A 15333-nucleotide genomic window follows, 5' to 3' on the forward strand; every position below is an offset into this window, starting at 1 on the left:
TGTCGATTTGATATCGCCACCGCAGAATGAGCACAATATAAACTATAATTCACCAAACTCGAACTGCAACTGTTTGACTGCTCAAGACGTCATTTCACTGGCTTGACTAGCAGGCGATATGAACAGTCTTACAGGTATTCATCTGCTTCTGTCCTTATTGCACCCTAAAGGTGAATACGCTGCCTGGCAGCTTGCGCAAGAGGTAGGGGACAGCTTGGCGACAGACCAACATTTTGCGGGAAGAGGTTTCCTGACTTCTCTGCCCCCTTAACAAGACACCGGCGAGAGGTTAGGGAAATGATCGATCACTGCAGCACTGAAGTCCGAAGCAACCTTTTTGCGCAGTTATCGAGCAACCGAGCCATAATAATCACTGCCTAATATTTTGGCGCATCTGAAAACAACCGAAGCGAGTCGTAACTCAGTATTCCGCGATAACTGCAAGGCACCTATCGAAGCATTCAGACACAGGAAGAGCTTTGCCGGTTTGGTGCCTTAGTAAGTTGGTTTAGCGCGCCTTCTATACCAGGTGTTTCATGGAAGGCCACCACTAATTCTTAATATATATATATATATATATATATATATATATATATATATATATATATATATATATATATATATATATATATATATATATATATATATATATATATATATATATATATATATATATATATATATATATAGCGAAGTATACGCTTCGTTAAAGTAAACATATTTATTCGACCCGACGTTTCGATCGGAAGACCGATCTTCTTCAGGAGTGATTTTACATTGTTAATGCATCCCCTTTTATAGGGGTGGGCACAGAACAGGTAAGTGGGAAAGGGGATGCATTAACAATGTAAAATCACTCCTGAAGAAGATCGGTCTATGCTTTCGCAACCTATATATATATATATATATGGTAGAGATAAGCTTTCCGCGGCATAGTCATACCAGTGTTGGCGGACATCAGAAGACCCGCCGCGGGTCATGTTAACTATAGTAAAGTGATTAACTATACTTTAATACTTCACTTTCTAACTGCTGAAGATAAACGCCTGATTGCAATCAGATTTGTAGCTGACCGTCAGTAATATACATACCAGTTTTTGGAATTTCGAAAACGCGATTACCCTCGCCGCTGTGGCTCAATAAAGTTGGGCCATTAAACTCGCAATTCGAAAACCACGCGCATGCGGAGAGCGCGGAGCGATAACCATCAAATAGCCAAATAGCGTCACTGCGTGGCGCACGTGCGCTGGAGCAGCGAGGTGGCGAGGAGCGGCGAGCACCGCAGCGCGGGCGGGGCCGAGAATGTGACGTGGAACGCGCGTCACGGTGCGACGCTATTTGATGGGCGTCGCTCCGCGCTCCCCGCAGGCGCGCAGCTTCAGAATTGCGAGTTTAATGGCCCAAATTTATTGAGCCACGGCGGCGAGAGTAATCTCGTTTTCGAAATTTTGAAAACTGATATGGCTATTCCGGCTCCAAATCTCTAAATGCAATCAAGCGCCTATCTCTAATAGTTAGAAAGTGAATTATTAGAATACACTTAATCATTTTACTATAGTTAACATGATTCGCGGCTTTTCTGACGTACGCCAACACTGGTATTACTACTTCACAAAAATAACTTTTTTACCTCGAAAAACCTATCTTTAAAAGTTAGTAGCGGGCTTTCCCTGAAACACCTGGTATACGCTACGAGATCAAGGCTACCGTTTTCCTGTGCGCAACTGAAAAGTTTTGAAGAGCAGCACAGGCGGCCCCGTAGAGCTTTTTGTCCTTCGTTCTGGCATTTTTGTTCCTCCTTTATTCCGTGTCTCTATCATGCAGAAGAACTATAGCCAAACGGTCAGTGATGCTAAACGCAAAAACGAACACCTGCCGCCTTTCTTGACCGATTGACGCTGAACGGGGAACAGCTACAGAGCACTCAGTGCAGCGTGCCCGACGTTTCTGCCCGAATCCTGAAAAGGGTATATGAAGAAAGGAGAGTAGGGTTGCTTTTTCCCCATAAAAAGTCTCAAAGCAGGTGCTCAGACTCTAAGCCACGCAGCTGAGGAGGCAGTATGAAATAGGCTGTGCCAGCTTCGACGCTCGGTTGGTTCCTTTAAGGATGTGCGCTTCACCTTCTGCAAGCAAGCGCTAAGGGCCAGGCTGCCAACGGGCACCAGGCAAGGAGAAAAAGATTTGCGCTTGACAATTCACTCTTTAACTGAGACTTGAAGGTCGCAGTTTTTGAGCGAAAAACTGTAAATTCGGTACAAACGTTGCACACGCCTTCGATAACGGCCCCAACCTCGAAAGTTTTTCTCCTCCGTTAAAGGCCATAGCTGTGGACAGAGGGCAGAGGCTTATTCCAATTTCTTTCGCACTGAATGGAGCCCGAAGGCAACGCTGAATCGAGCAGCCAAAAAGAAGGAAAAAAAAAATAAATGTCTGGAAAAGCAGAGAGGAATTTAGCACCGAAGCACTCAGTATCATCGCGACAGCCATTTAATGTATTGTTCCGTCACTCAACATCCAGTGTAACCAATCAGACGAGAAAGCAGTCTTAAGCGACAGGACCTACACGCGGGCAATCAGGGCAGCACTAAAACGAGTTACAACCCACTCCACAGAAGAGGACTTTGCCACTTAACCTCAAGTGGTTGCCCGGAGGCTTTTTGTAAACAGGGAAGCTCATAAAATCCAGCGTACATTTATGTACCCAGGCAGCCTTTTCAAGCGCACCGAGGTTAGAGCACGTGAATAGCCTGAAGGGTACGCGTGACTGATCGACGGTCCAGCAGGATCGCTAAGGGGTCACTAAAAGATTGTCTCTACGAGTTTTCATACTTATCAGATGCATTGTGGGCACTATTTTGCAAAGTGGGAAAATAAACAAGGTTTCAGCCACCCTAAAGCAAATCTTAATGGCTTCGCGGTCCACCTATAGATATACGGACTCTCTCCGAACGGGGTCAACTTGCCAAGAAAGAAAATTATCCCTGAAATAATAACAAGGTCGCTAACGGTCAGCCCACGTCCAGGCGATGCCACCTCATCTGGTAATGAACTAACATACGAGAATCGCTGCCATGCCGAAGACCTGCACTTGGTATAAGAGGCAGCATGCCAAGTTTGGCGTAACGCCGTGATTCGCATATATAGACACAAGCCTTGATTGGTGCACATCAGTTCAAATTCTTTTACATAGCACGCTCTCCCAGAGACTGTAAAGGCCAAAATCCACGAATTCTTGTACCTGCGGAGCACTAATTTAGAGAAGCAAGCAACAGTCTGTGCACACTTCGTTCATTCATCTTGCTTTTTGGTTACGCTTGCTTACGCCTTGAGCTATCATCGCAAGTCGAAGCTGACGACGGCGCGCTCCGTCACCCCACTCCTCTTTTGTACAGGTAGCGCCAATATGAAAGGGAACAGTTTTCCCACAAGAACTGTTGTTACTCTTGCACCATGTCTCAGGGGCATTATCCGTCTGAAGGAAAACTGTTTAGTACAAAGAAAAAAAAAAGTGTACTTTTCGCTCATGCTTATGAAATAATCATGGCTAAAAGCGGATAATTTGCTCCCCTTCATGTTGGAGCTGCCTGTACATAGCACAGACAAGCGCAGAGCCCTCGATAGCACGGTCACGCCGCAGCGGCGAAACGACGAAGCGCCTGCAGCTAGCGCTTCTGCGACGTTGCCCGAAATATTCAGACGCAAACAGAATTGAAGCGCTTTAGCTGGGGGCGTCCTCGTTCCGTGTGACGTGAGCACGTGCGTGCGTGCTTTGTTGTTCGGTCTATGTGTATCGCAACGATCGCACGAATTTGCAGTAGCATGAGCCCTACGTCCAGAATCTCTGTCATAACCTCGAACTGTAGTGAACAGCGCTGTGAAAACCCACTGCGAATTTTCCTGAAGTGTGAATATTTAGCTCAACAGCATGAACTCCGCTTCTCTTTGACTACGATGAAAAAGAAGGTTTTGAGTGACATTAACCGATATCACGTTCTCAATCGATCAACAAGCACTCGACACAGCTCCCGCACACAACTGCCATGCTATACGTATCCGCAATACATCAGTCATGCGACTGCATTTGCGTGCTGACTATATTTGCGGTGATACCGTGGCGATTTCCAATTCTTATAGGCTTCCGACACACTGCGATAGGCTGCGTACTAGCGTGCAGCGTACGCACCCCCTTTCTTTTAGAAGAGAAAAAAGTAATAGGAATCAGAAGATGGCACCTCCACGGCATGAATCCATGTCGACACACGAAGCAAGAGCGTGCCAAAGGCCAACGATATGGATGCAAATAGCTGCACGTTTGTCTGGAGCTATTATTAGACGATGGCGTTACTCATGAGCGAAATGTATGGGAAAAAACGAGTCAACACGAGGGGTGAAAGCGAAATCGAGAAAAGGGCAAGGGTGAACACTCGTCATTTAACGGAAAGGCCCGAAGGGGGAGGGAAGGAAAGAAAGAAGCAAGGAAGGCGAAAAACAACGCATGTCCGCAAACTTTCCCCTCGGCTCTCGCGATGCCCTTGCGAGCCACTGTCGATTGGCTGTACGAAAATGCCGTGGGAACTCGTCATCGGAGCACTGTTCGTTCATGCTGCGCGTGGTGCTTCAAGAGCGGGTCTTCGGCGCTACAGAGGCCGTATTCACGTGCACGATTAGTCAACATTTAGCGTCTACTAATGAAGTATGGGCGAAGGCTGTTATTTTTTTTCTTTCCCATATGCACTTGTTCGTGAACACAAAGTATAAAAATACGGACCGTTTAAGGCGTTAGTGAAGGCATTTGATGGTGCCATTCTTAGGATACAAAAGTCATTGCGTTCGAGTTGTTTTCGCTTAAATGTGTTCTCTATTGCATGCGTAGCGCTAAACAGAAAAAGCGAAAAATAAAATTGGCTTGGCGATGGAAAAGGATACCTTGGTAGAAAAACGGTCCCTGTACATGGCCGCATGGCAGAGCCAAGTATTCATAGGTCGCTTCTCTAGATTCCGCACGGTTAGTGCTTACGTCAACGTAAGTTAAGGAGAGCTAAACAATCGATGGTGGCCTATGAGAGAAGCATTCGGCCCACTCAATATTCCGCCTGGGCTACAGCACAAGCGCACGCTTCGTGCTCTCTCTGTAGCAGCAGCCTTGACCCGACAGACCCTCCGATATGTAGGGCAGAACCGCCGAGGCTCCTGGTGGCGGCTGCCTCGCCACGGGTTCGTGCGGCCTACGCGCGGGTCATCGCCAAGCTGCAGCGTGCAGGCGCTCGCGGCGTGCACGGCCCCGAGAACCGCAGCGGGTCTCGGCGCCGTGCGCGGTGCCATAGGTTTCGTCCTTACTCGGCGTCAGGCGGCGAGGTGCGCCCCCGAGGGGAGCTGGGTGAGCGGTGTCCGCTAGCGAGGCCCCACCAGCGTCGTCGACGGCGTGCCTCTTCGGCTACCAGGGGCCGGCGGACGGGGAATGGCGCCGGCAGCTGTCTCCCCAGCGCAGGCTAGTACGTTTCGATGGGAAGTTTCGGAGCCTGCAACGTGGCGCAATCATCTAACACACCCAGCGGAGTGATTCCGAGACGTCTGGTGGATGGCGGGCTCCCCTCGGGTCGCTGGCTTCCCGGACAGCTCGCAGTGGCAAGGTGCCGTCGTCGTGCACCGCGGCCTCCCTTCGCGGGCGCCGGTTTCGATCCATGCGGTCGGCCGCCGCCATTGGCCCGGCCCCATCGATCGCGCTGACGAAAATGAGCGCCGGGCCAATGCGCACCGCCGGACGTCACCGCTGACGTCGTTGCCCTCCGAATGGCTTTTCTTTGTCGACGCTTTTTGGCGGGAAAAAGAGGCGCGTTTTGGGAAGCCGGCTCTGTTTCACTTGGTTCGTTTCGCCGGGCGCACGATTTTCCTCCCCGCAAAGAGAGGAAAACGGCGCGGACGGTTTTGTTTCTGCTTTAAAGTCGCCCGTTTATGCCCCGCGCCGACTCCGGACGCCCACGCGCCGCAGGAGAACGCCAACGCCGCTGCGAACGTCGAAGAAGGGCTCCGGTTTCGCAATCGACCCTTTGTTCCCGCCAAGTTCTTCTTGCCGGTGGCAGCCTCACGACCTTCAAGGGCCCGTCCGTATCGTCTCCTGAAAGAAAGTGCCGCCCAGAAAGCTCAGCTCCCGTTAGCGCGTTCCGTAAAAAAAGTCCAATAGAGAGAGGGAGCGAGACGCACTCGAGCCCAAACTGCCTTGCGCCCAGGGTCATGGGTTATCCATATGCCGGAGAATTTATTTACCATTCGCATGCAGCTTAGTTGATGGAACATACGCACACACTCACACAAAGACAATAAAAACGAAGGCCTAGGAGCGATAATATATTTTCAGCATTTCCAGCGAATGGATCAATTTCCAAGCTTTTTATTATAAATATTCGAGGCTTTTCTCGTACATTCAGAAGTCTTATCGCTTAGAGCGGTAACTGTTCCAATTAAGTAGTGCAAAGTGTGTTAAGCGTTTAACTCACTATGAGAACGAGTTCACGGCGAGCAAGTCGAGCGTACGGGCGCTGTGTGGCTGCGCTTTCACAGAAAACTTCTGCGCACCCATGCCTACAGGAGTCTGACAGAAAAATGGGTGTAACGCCACCCTTCACTCGAGAGCGCCGGCCAAATGTGTTCTCTCGATTGAGGTTGCTCAAGCTGGGCGCCCGCTCGGCGCCAATTTCCTGCCACAAATCGCCACAGCTTCTGCGCGGTCGTTTCATCGCAGAGCAGGTCGTTCCGACAACTCATTCCGCGCCGAGCATTGGGATTCTTAGTTGGAAGGCCGAGCGGCTGTAAATACTGCAGCATGAAACGATTCTTGGCGAACATTCACCCAACCGCAACCCAACCGAAGTGAATAGAAACTAAAAAAAAAAAAAAACAAGAAATAAATTACTGGAATCCAAGCTACACAGCCAAGTTTCGAGCACCGCCATGGGCAGAGACGCAACATCTGAACTCCTTCAGGGGCAAGTAGTGATAGTCGTCCAACTACTCACAAAATCAAATCGTCAAAGGCACCCGAATTCCGGCGAAAGTGGTCAGACTTGGAAATTAAGCTTGAAGTTGAAGTTTATTTCCTTTCTTTACAAAGGAGGAGCCGGGACTGAAAGCTGTGGCAACAGCTTAACAAGACGTTCCGGCTCCTTTAAATAACTGACTGCACAGGAGAAAGACGGCGGCTACATAGTATTGCATAAGATTACAAAATAAGGACAACAATGGTTACACAGCATTTCATAAATTTACATACTATGATACCTATCTGTTTGATGACAAAGTAACATATAAACAAAGCGAATTAAGTTTTCACTCCTGAACAATGTAACTAATTGAGCAATTTACAGGCCACATGTGCACATCATGAAATAACAGAAGAATATTGCCACCTGGTGTTCTCAGGTGGCGCTGAAGTGTCCTCGAAGACGTTGAAGTTGAAGACGTTGAAGACGTTGAAGTGTCTCGCGCTGGCTGGCTGGCTGCCGTATTCTGCTGGTTAGCGACCTGTCGCCCTATCTTCCGTTACAATATATATTTCCACATATATATAACCTGCGAAACCAGCAGAGGTCACAGAAGTCATAAGGATAACAGAATGAAGAAAATAACGGCGCAAGCAATGAACCGAAAAACGTCGTACGGAAAAATCAACGCCAAAAGTTTTCCCGACAGCAGTCCCGAATTACGAATTTCAGTTTACAGGTTGTATCAAAATTCTCCTGGCTTAATCTGTTTAGCAGAACAGGAAGGTTATGACATAAGGATTGATTCATAAAGTAAATTCTTGGTCCTGGTGTGAACCAAATTTTTCTGTGTCTTGTGTCCCGGCAGCTGCTGTTTGTTCAAGGTTTGCAGGTAAAATGAAGGAATGATCGGGGTGTTTGAAATGAGAGCTATAACATAAAAGAAGCCTAAAAGAATTTGGCGAAAATAATGGAAGGATACAAAACTTCGTAGAAATATTTCTGGTAGGAGTAGTTAAAAATTTGAAGAATAAAAGAAAGCGATCCGAGAAATTCAGTGAATTCTGCAGCATTGTTCTATTTAATATAAAACCGATTGTATAGAGCGAACCAGACGGAGGAGGGAGACAGGTGGACGCGCAGACTAGAAGCGCCCTCGTCACCGCAGCCACACTCTGAAGACATGCGTCTGTATGGGAGTAAGAAGGGGGTAAGCTGGCCTTTAGTGTGCTCTCTTTTATAAAAGCGAGGGTGCTATAGGACAGCTATACTCCCTTTTCACTCCTTTGTGTTTAGAGTGCAGGCGGCACCAACGATGGCCAGTATATACATGAAGTACAATTGAACACCATTTCTCGCAGCGTCTGGACTGCGGTTAGGGACGGGGAGCTCGAGAGGCACTTCCGGCCCGGAGGACCGAGAGCTCCGCTCGTCATCAGTCTGAGCGAGAAGGGACTAAACGTGCCACATGGGTCAGTCCTTTGAGAGAAACTGCGTTGCCATAACCATTGGTCTGATGGTTACTTCCTCAGAGCCTAATTAATTACAAAGGCACCGTCGGCCACATTTTCCGCATGGCCTAACCGTTACTGGTAAGAAATAAGGAGTGCAGTTACTCCCATTTTACCCGGTTTTACCTTAGAGTGTATAGTGACGATGATAATGACGATGAGGACATTTTATGGCGCAAGACAGCTTTGATCTAAGAGTGCCGTGGTACAAGATGGTTTTCGTCTACACAAAGTGGAGTCAGAGACCCATATTTGAAGCATTTCATCTCAGCTAAGCCGAGCGCCAGGCCAGCGGAAAGCTTACAGCCACGTCGCCAGTAGTAGCAAGAGCCACTGAATGTTCGCCAGCAAAAGACAAAAATTGATTAAGCTTGAGTTAGGAGCACCTCCATCCCACCGCTGCAACTGTTCCACTCTCCCATACACAATCTATCGTTCCCGTCAAGAAACCAGAATCACTACTGCCAGTAAGTGAGCATATATATATACAGGGTGTTTCACCTAAGACTTTCTGCAATTTTTAAAAATAAGCTATTTGAATTAGATGCCCGCTTTTTCTGGCATTGCATTGTCAGTGGTGTAGTACATCATAATGCAGCTAAGACGTGCTAACTAGCAGGCTTGTTAACCAATATTTAATAGTTAACTTTTAAACTATTACCGTTGGGCTCCTTAATTATTCAGAGGCATGTAGCCCACCGTAAGTAATGTCCATATCCGTTTTCTGAATTTCGAGAACGCTATTATCCTCGGCGCTGTGGCCCAACAAATTTTGGCTATTTCGACGAGTTAGGTACACTGGAGAGGTTGCTTTGCCTGCAAGCTTCTCAAACCGCATGTATTTTGGCGCGATGTAGGCGAAATTTGTTGGGCCACAGCGCCGAGGATAATCGCGTTCTCGAAATTCTAAAAACGGATATGGACATTACTTACGGTGGGCTACATGCCTCTCAATAATTAAGGACCCCAACGGTAATAGTTTAAAAGTTAACTATTAAATATTGGTTAACAAGCCTGCTAGTTAGCATGTCTTAGCTGCATTATGATGTACTACACCACTGACAATGCTATGCCAGAAAAAGCGCGCATCTAATTCAAATAGCTTATTTTTAAAAATTGCAGAAAGTCTTAGGTGAAATACCCTGTATATATATATATATATATATATATATATATATATATATATATATATATATATATATATGCAAGGCCTGTCAATAAGCAAGCATGCGGTGCTTAACAAAGCAGAGGTTGCATCTCGATATTGTATTTCATTACTCCTCACATGTAATGCGCACTCCATTTTTTCTTGCGGCTCTCGCACTCCCCATTTTCCTATCGATGCGTATTTAGTTATTTTTACTTGTATTTTTTTACTTATTTCTACTTATTTCTTCACTCTCTATCCGTTTCTCGCTCGCCTGTTCTGCTTCCAACCCCTATAAAAGGGGAAACACCAGCGAAGACAAATCACTCTTGAAAAAGATCGGTCCTCCGATCGAAACGTCGAGTCAAATAAAAATGCTTCCATTAACGAAGCGTATACTTTGCTATATACTCTTTTAAGCACTCAAGCACTTCATGCTCTCGCAACGTATTTATATATACTATATAGGGCAGAAAAAGTTCGTAAGGCTAGGTTGGCAAGGCCGGTCCCCGGCCGAGAGGTGAAGGAAAGTAGCGTTGCTCCACCACGTCTGTTGTGTGTGTGTGTGTGCGTGTGTGTGTGCGTGCGTGTGTGCGTGCGTGTGTGCGTGTGTGTGCGTGCGTGTGCGCGTGCGTGTGCGTGCGTGTGTGCGTGTGCGTGCGTGTGCGCGCGCGCGTGTGTGTGTGTGTGTGTGTGTGTGTGTGTGTGTGTGTGTGTGTGTGTGTGTGTGTGTGTGTGTGTGCGCGCGCACGTGTGTGTGAGAGAGAGAGAGAAGCCAACAGCCTCAGAAACGAAGAAACACAGGGGATTTTTATTTATTTATTTATTTATTTATTTTGAGCTGCTGATCAATGGAGAATAGTACTAAATATGTTATCGCTTAAAGATAATTGATTAGAAAAGCAGAAGAAACGCCAACTATCACAGCGCTTCTTTCAATGTGGATCCTCCCGTCAGGTCCCTGTACTGACTCCTTTCAGCTTTTATTATTATTTTTTTGCAACCGACATCTTTTACTTTTATTGGAAAGAAGCGATCAATATTGGGCGGAAAACAGAAGTCTGGTATTGGGCTTTATTTTTTGCTATAACCCGTTCGCTGGTGGGCGATTGATCTCATTTGTCAGCAAACAGTGACAGCTAATTATTTAACTCAAGACAGCTCACAGTCGAAAAGCCTAGCCCCTGCTGTGTACGCTCATTAGTTATGATTCGTGTCAGTGGCAATTCTAGAAAAAGTTAAGACAGCATTCTCATCAGGAGTCGCACAAGGGAGTTGCTTTGTAGAAACCGAAGTATAGTCGAAGCTGGGTTGAATGGCGTGAACTTTTCTTTGGCAGTCAAGAAATCATTTGGAGAAGTTTTCCTTGCGCTCACTTCGGCGAATGAAGGTAAGTCGATTCAAACACTGTTTTCAGGAGGAAAACACTTATCTTTTGAAAATATGCATGTGTATATCTCACATGCAATGCATATGAGTATTTCGAGAAGGTATAATGCCGTTGTAGAAAGAATCTTTCGGCCATCATTTCAGCCAACCGGCTGAGGCAGCGTGAACAGAAGTATAACAGTATGGAAAGTGACTTGAGACGCATGTACTTATTCGACGCAGGATAACGCTTCAGACCAGGAAAACGGAGTCGGTATAACATGATTAATTGCTTTCAAAGTATTCGTGCGAGCTGGAGTTAAGCTTCCATTCCCTTCGTCTGAAAAGGCCCGCTGCGCCACGATTTCCATCGCGATGTCATTGCTTGTGGGACTCGTGAGACAAATAGCCGCTTCGAGCAATGAGTTTAAGGTCCACAACACGATTTCTGTTACCTAAAACATGACGATGAGCCACAGCGAATCTAGGATTTCATGCGCTAATCAGTGCTCTCGATCACAGAAAGAGATAACGCCCTCCGGAAGGCATTGGAATGACCATTTGGTGTGTCGTTGGTTGGTACTTCAAAGCTTCCGAAACTCTCCGTGGCACGGTACTGTAGCCGCTGCCTAGCTTGGAAACAACGGATGCTTTATTTCATGTCCTGCTATGTAGTCATTACGTCGACAGTAAATAGGAGTCGTGACCATTGCACACTGCGGACGCGCCTGATGATCTTGGCAGCAGGAGGGAGATAGAGAGAGCATAAAGTTTACTTGAAAAACAAAACACGCCCATCCCAACCAAATGGCGCCACGGGGTGATTGACGCCATGACCACCAGTCCGGTAACTGCAGTCCGACTCTTGCGCTCTTGCGCTTCATTTTAGAGAGAACGGATTTACACCTGTCTTAAACACAAAGTCAGGACAACAACGACGATTGCTTAAACCTTAACGCGGAACTAGCTTTCAAAATGTTTTATACTTAAACTGCATCAAATTCACTTAGTTCTCATCGAATGTGTGCGACAAGTTTGCCCTCTTTATGGCTCGGCATGGCCAGGTAGAAATTTGTTTGAAAGCTAAAACTATGAGTTAACGTTTTTAAATTTACAGCTCTGGTTGTTCAAAGCGCTATAGGGCATGGGTTAGGTAGTGCGAATATTGTCAGTTAATACAAAATATCGAGGCTGCAGGTGACGCCTCACTTTGAGGCATAGTTTCTGTTTCCTGTGTGCTGATGACAACTGTCCAACAATGCGGTTTGTCAAAGCCTTCAATCAAAGTGGAACCTTTTCCATCGCCACGCAGTGAAAGCTTCAATCTTCGTTTCTTTTCTTGTCGGCTAAGGCAATCAGCAATCCTTCATCACTCTCCTCTACGTTCACCTACAAATGAAAGAATACACACTGCATTCAATGAATTTCCGATCCTCACAACCACTTCAAGACGGAAAAGAAATCGTACTTTAGCGCTTCGCAAGGGCCAAAAAATTTGCCTTTTTTCCATATGACGCGGCAGAGAAGAGAGAAAAGAATAAGGTGCATCCAAGAGAAAATGTTGGAAAAGAACTGCTTTTTTAGGAAAGGGCGATGAACAACAGATGACTGCTGTGAAACGAGAAGAAGCTGATGTGTCATTCTAACAGAGGCCAACAACAAAAACAAGTCGCCGCCTATGTTTAGGCCGGACTCGTAAGTAACCCATTGCAGGCAATTGATTACTTGTAATAAAATACATTTTCTTCGAATTTTGTAATGGATTGATTAGATATGATAAAGTGTCAGGTTATTTATTTTTTTCAGCAATCTGTTCATTTTTTTAAACAAGTAGTAAGCAGTGGTATAAATTCGAGAACCTCACAGCGCGAACAAGAGCGAAGCGCGGCGCTTTGCGTAACTTCGACGTAGAGTCACTAGAAATTTTTTGAAAACTTATCCGGTGACTCTACTTCGAGATGGTCCGCAAGGTCTTCGTATGTTAAACCAACGCACTTTCCTTCGGCGCGTACATCGAGATGCTTTTCAGTGTTGCTAATTGTGTGTTCGCAAGGAAGAGTCGAAAAAATGCCAAAGAACACACGCAAAAGACAACTGTCGGGGAAATTTCCGACGCATGTACTGCAACGGATCATAGAGCAAGCAAGCCGCACCAGCTCGTTCTCGTCCGAGTTTGTTTATGGTACGCTAATAAAAGATGGATGAAAAATAAGTAATAGTAATCGATGACTTCTCCGTAAATGTTAAGTTACTTTTCCGGGACTGTAATTGACCCGTGAAATCAGCTACATTTATGATTCAGTAATTGGTTTGGTTTATGGGGTTTAACGTCCCAAAGCGACTAAGGCTATGAGAGACGCCGATTCAGTAATTGTTCTTGTTATCGGTTACCTGTTTTCTGTAACACGTACAACGCTGCCTTTCCTCGCAGTGGGCACGCGCCAGTTATCTCCCGAGGACAACAATAAGAAGAAGAGAAGAAAGAAGTTAACTTTATTGAGCAATGGAACCCTCTGAGGCTAACAACAGCAGCAGCAGGGCGTTATGATAGCCTCAAATCCAGGCTCTCAATCCCATTGATTTCAGCGTAGCTGTAGATCTATTAATTGCTTCGTACGCTTTGCTGGAAATGACTATCGTTAGGAGAGAAAAATGCCAAATAAAGCTGTCAATGGCAAGCAGGGTATTACAGACCATCATTTCTGTAATTTTCATAACATGGTATTCGTTTCAGCAGATAACAAAGTTTAAACACGATTTTCAGTTAAGGAATGAAGTCGCCTGGGTGCTAAATCATGCGGCGGTTAATGAGGTCGTCTGGCAGCTAGTTACACAGCAATACACATATCACAACACCCGCCTCTACGTCCCTCCTTCGTCAAAAGAGAGCCACACTCCACGCGTTTATGCGCGCAAGTCTACAAGACGTCCCTCATGGGAACAACACAGTTGGAAAGGGTAACGTGCTACGAATGATGCTCAAGATAGTTGTCCCGTTTTAATTGACGCCCTGAGAGACCAACGTCATTAGCGCTCGTTTCTCTCCTTGTGGGGCGTTGCAGGCTGGGCCTTGTGATTGCGCACAGGCGCGGTAACTTACTGACCTCGTAGAAACAGCGTGAAAAAGCGAGGACGACGGCAAGGCACACTTACGGACAAGACAGCGGCCGTCTTGTCCGTAAAGCCCGTTTCACATGCAGGCGATTGCGTATCCTGCCGCCGTGGCGCAAAAACCCGTTTTGAGTCATCGCGGCGGCTCGAGCGGCCAGAGCGACGAGGTGTCAAGTCCGAAATTTTCGCTGCGACGCGCCGCTCAGTCGCTTGCATGTGAACCAGCCTTCACAGTGACTTACCCTCGTCCTCGTCTCTAGTGGGTTGTCGAAATGAAACGCTGCTGTAGGCTACAGTAAAAGCATGAGTCTGCTTGCAACAGGAGCATTCTACTGCAACCTTTATTGGTGCACAGGACAAGTAAGCGCACCGGGATATGTTTTCTCTTCGACGGAGTGGTTGGGCTCCCATGTTTCGCTTCTGCCTTTGAATAAGGGTGCTGCTCCGACGCAACCAAGGCTCGTCGTTACCTGATTTATCTTCGCAAACATTCTGGAGTTAGACAGGTGGGAGACGCTACCAAACCGGCCTACAGTGAATTCAACTGAGGCTCGCAAGGCCGTACGTTTGGTCGTTGCTGCGCCCTCTCGCTGTCGTCACTTGTTTGCACGCTAGCGCTTTCGCACACACCCCTGCATCGCTGTTACCGTATGAACCCTTTATTTCGCGCATGCGTGATAAACCAAGTGAGAAGCGGGCACGATGTAAGATTGCCCTAACACACATCTAACCTTCGTCTTCTTCTTCTCTCAGCAATGGTTCTCGCATAAATTATACTGTGTAAGGAAACCCAGCATACGCCGTGAGCCGGAAGATATGATGATGGAAAAAACATGCTGCAGCAACGCAAGCCTGCACACAACTTTGAGGGTGTGAGGGATAATTAGAAGCGCTGTCGCTAACCTGCGAAGGAACGCGGAGCTACTGGCAGTGCACAGAGGGAACAAATGAAAGGCTCGCAGAATGAATTTCCGGCGCGATTTCAACGCGGGTAACAAGGAGCAGTGAGCACAGGTCTGGACAGCCACAACGAGAGCGTAAAGCTGAAACATCACTCGGAACGTTTTGTGCTTCAGCCCCGCCGAATTCGCTTAGTCATCGTCAGACCTGAGGGATGAACTTGTACTCGTGACGTGCTCTGACAGTGCTTTCTTTGGGAAGATAAAACTGCCAATATACCTTCTAAAAATTTGAAGCTTCGCTATGCAAAGCGTGAGGG

General features: G+C 46.8%; 1 protein-coding gene across 3 annotated transcripts in view; it reads right to left on the reverse strand.

Annotated features, from left to right (window-relative positions):
- The window catches only part of LOC149352195 (high-affinity choline transporter 1-like), a 62068-nt gene that overhangs the window by 43470 nt on the left and 3265 nt on the right, over nucleotides 1-15333 (reverse strand). Inside the window, exon 1 of one of the 3 annotated variants that reach the window (XM_089581342.1) lies at nucleotides 5338-5650. The exons of the other annotated variants lie outside the window; for them this stretch is intronic. The gene's annotated coding sequence lies outside the window, so the exon portion shown is untranslated. Of the gene's footprint in view, nucleotides 1-5337; nucleotides 5651-15333 lie in introns of those variants that run through there. 3 annotated transcript variants of the gene reach the window in all.

This window comes from Amblyomma mixtum, chromosome 3 (genome assembly GCF_055824585.1).
Source record: "Amblyomma mixtum isolate Tamu chromosome 3, ASM5582458v1, whole genome shotgun sequence".
Lineage (NCBI taxonomy): Eukaryota > Metazoa > Arthropoda > Arachnida > Ixodida > Ixodidae > Amblyomma > Amblyomma mixtum.